Raw genomic sequence first — 3,393 nt, 5'->3', positions numbered from 1 at the left:
ATTAAATATAAACATCACTTAAAATGGGATTTAACCCCAAAAAATCATGTTGTGGACCACCCCAGTAGGCCCCACAAATATCTAGACCTTCCCCATCATCAAAAACCCATTGCATGTGCCCCATTTAGGTGAATTTTGGGGCCACATGTCTAAGGATGGACCGCCATGGACGTCCAACCTCCATGGATGGTCTGGATTTTTGTTGGTCCATAAGGTGGGCCACACATGCATGATCAGAATGCCAACATTAGAAAAAAATGAAGGATCGGCCACAAGAGGAGGGGCTCCGCGACATTGAGGACCTCTCATTCATCAATCACACCACACATTTCATTGATTCACATGTTAAAACATATATCAACCACATGCATGTCCTGGAATGAGATCAATGGTTGGGATGCCATCCCAACCATGATTTTAGGGTCTAAATGACCCATCATGCAATGAAATCCAAGGGATCCTTTGTGATAGGGCCCATAAGGGGAAAACCCTATGCATGGGCATGCATGCATCAAATAGGCCATTTGGCCACAACTAAGGGATGGTGTAGGATCTCCACCATTAATTGGTAGGTCCTACACTTCCCATATGAAAGAAAAAAGAGATCTAAGAATATAGAAATGAAGATCCTACATCCTACGAGTACACCCACCTTAGATCTCTTCCAAACTTGTATCACTTAGCTTGTAGTGCTCCAAGGATGATGAATCAATGGATGAGATAAAGTGATAAGGGCTAGATGGGAGGGGATTAGAGGGAGAAGAGGCTAGAATAATGGAGGGAGGTAGAACGGTTTGGAGTTGCTAGGGAAAGAAGAGAAGATGGAGAGAGAAATGAGAGGGAAAAAGAGAGAGGGAGGGTTTTAAGACAAGCAATCATTTCTCTCTTACCTTGTTTAGAGAAGAGTGATGATTGCAATAGGGAGTTAGAAATAATTTTGTAGGGTTAGTAGGCTTTTTAGGTTTATGGGTGGTGTTTTAGAGATAAGTGGTGTAGGAATAGGGCTTAGGTAGTGTGTGTGTGTGTATAGTGTGTGTTAGAAATAGTGCCAAGAGATGGGACCTACCTAGAAATCCATGCACACTATCCCTAGGTGGGCCACATGACCATGATCAAGGGCTTAGAAAATGAAATGCACATAGCTTATGATCTACACGTCAGATGAACACACAAGACGTGGTGTCGGAACTGCAACAACAAAGTGGACAAGACGACACAGGTTTCGGCTCGATCCGAGTCGGGTCTACATGACCAGACATAAGGATGACTGCAAACACTATCCAAGGGTTGCAGGTCGCCGGGATTCGATCAGTAGCACCACGGGAACAAGAGAAACAAAATGCACACTTATACACACACATGCACACACCCGCAATCGGGTTGGGTCTAACAAACTTCCCATAAGGTCGAGCTGTGTGGGCCCTACCACGATGTGTGTCAAACATCAACACCGTGCATTTGATGGGTCCTCTTTAAGTTATGCGATTTCCCAAAAATCAGACATATATCGAACTCAGATGGGCCATACAATCTAAATCCATGTGAAGACATGCCTAAAATAATATAAAACCACTTGGTGGGTCCCACTTGAATTTTGGATGTGGTTGAAACTTGGTTCGATCCCTCATCCAAGTGGGACACACAATGGATGGGTTAGATTTATGAACCAAATCTCAGTGGGCCCAATAAATGATTGTGAATGTTTTAATGGGAAGGTAACCCATTCCAAATGTTGTATGTCATTTATGTTTTAATATTGTATCTCAGATAGGTAAATGCTTGACTTATAAATCTTTCCATTTTATGTGCTTATTCGTATACCATAAAGTTCTCTTTGTCATTTACTAACAAAAAAGGGGAGAAATCAATATCCCATTAAAACAAGTTGAACATTGTTTTGCAAGTTATCTTTATTGTAGGAATTTGATGAAGTTAGTCGGAGCTTTGCAAGTGTCTTCATGTCATGTCTGTATTTATATTGTAAATCTTATAATCTTGACATGTAATTTTTTTAGTTGTTTTGGTTTATCATTGGTATGGACCATGACAAGGTTTAGTTTAGTTTTATCATGTAATCGACAAAGGAGGAGATTGTTAGTACATCAGTTTGTCAATAACATGAGCTATGTTTCTTGAGTCACTTAAGCCCACATTTGAAGATATTGAAGTCCGAAGACTCGAAAACTTGAAGCATCAAGGTGTGAAGACAACAGGTAATTTAAGGTGCCTTGGTAATCCGAGCCTTAGATGTCACGCCCCAAACCCGGGGACGGACAGCTTCCGTGATGCCCCGAATTCGGCACTCGACTTCCATACACCAAGTCCCGAGTTCGGCGTACCACAAGGAAGATTTTTGACCGAATTTTTTTTTTTTTATACATAGTAATACCTGAGCATGAAGACCCATGATCAAACTACCAAGCAACTCTCTTCATCATAAGTCCCGATGGTTATAAGTATAATGCTTTACAAAATATACGCAACGTCAACATTGCCAAATCGAAGAATAAATGCAATGCATCGAGAAAGCTAAGTCTTCCAAGCTACTCCAACCCTGAAAAAAAATGGGAAATAGGAGGCTTAGGCCAAAAAGCCTAGTGAGTACACACGTGTGTGCAGTGTGTCCTACAAGCAGGCAAGATAAATGTACTACAAGGAAATCATACCATAGCCATAACCATATTACATGCATCCGTAATCACGTCATCATCATCATATTGTCATGCCGTAATTATACAATATCGAAAATACTGACAAGTCCATGAGTCATACAATATCAGAGTACGCAATATAAATCAGCATGTAAATGAGGAGTTATAAAGAGTCAAATATCGGATGTCGAGGATGCAACACAATATGTGGTGCGAATGAAATGACTATGCTGGAGTGAAGTCGGGATGGTGGTACGTAGTATCGCAGACTATGGGGTCTGTCACAAGGGACTTCTATCCAAAATAGTCCCATACCTAATTTGGATAGTCAGACTCAATGTGGTAAACTCCTGATCTCAGGTTAGTCGCGCGCCCCAACCGAAATCCTGGCCATTGCGAAGGTACACACAACAGATAGTTGCGCACCACCAGCCCGAGTGAATAGTAAATGAATGAATGAATGAGTATGCAACTCCTGCTCAATAAGTCCACATATCAGTACAGTTCATCTCTGGGATCATCACCGGGGTTTAGTACACTCCAAATGGCACTGTCTCTCTCCCAGCCGCACAGTCCAAGTGAGCGTAAGAAACCTCACTATCCGCCTGGCCAATAGTCTGCCAATACCTATCCGGCACGTCGATAGCGGACCCATTCACGAGCTGGTCAAACTCAGCCTAGTAATGCCCCCTACCCTCGGGCGGGTAAGGCCACACCCCCTCCCAACCGACCACGACACAGT

Source organism: Magnolia sinica, chromosome 2 (assembly GCF_029962835.1).
Source record: "Magnolia sinica isolate HGM2019 chromosome 2, MsV1, whole genome shotgun sequence".
NCBI lineage: Eukaryota > Viridiplantae > Streptophyta > Magnoliopsida > Magnoliales > Magnoliaceae > Magnolia > Magnolia sinica.
The sequence above is the reverse complement of the archived record's forward strand: the minus strand, read 5'-3'. Positions refer to the sequence as shown.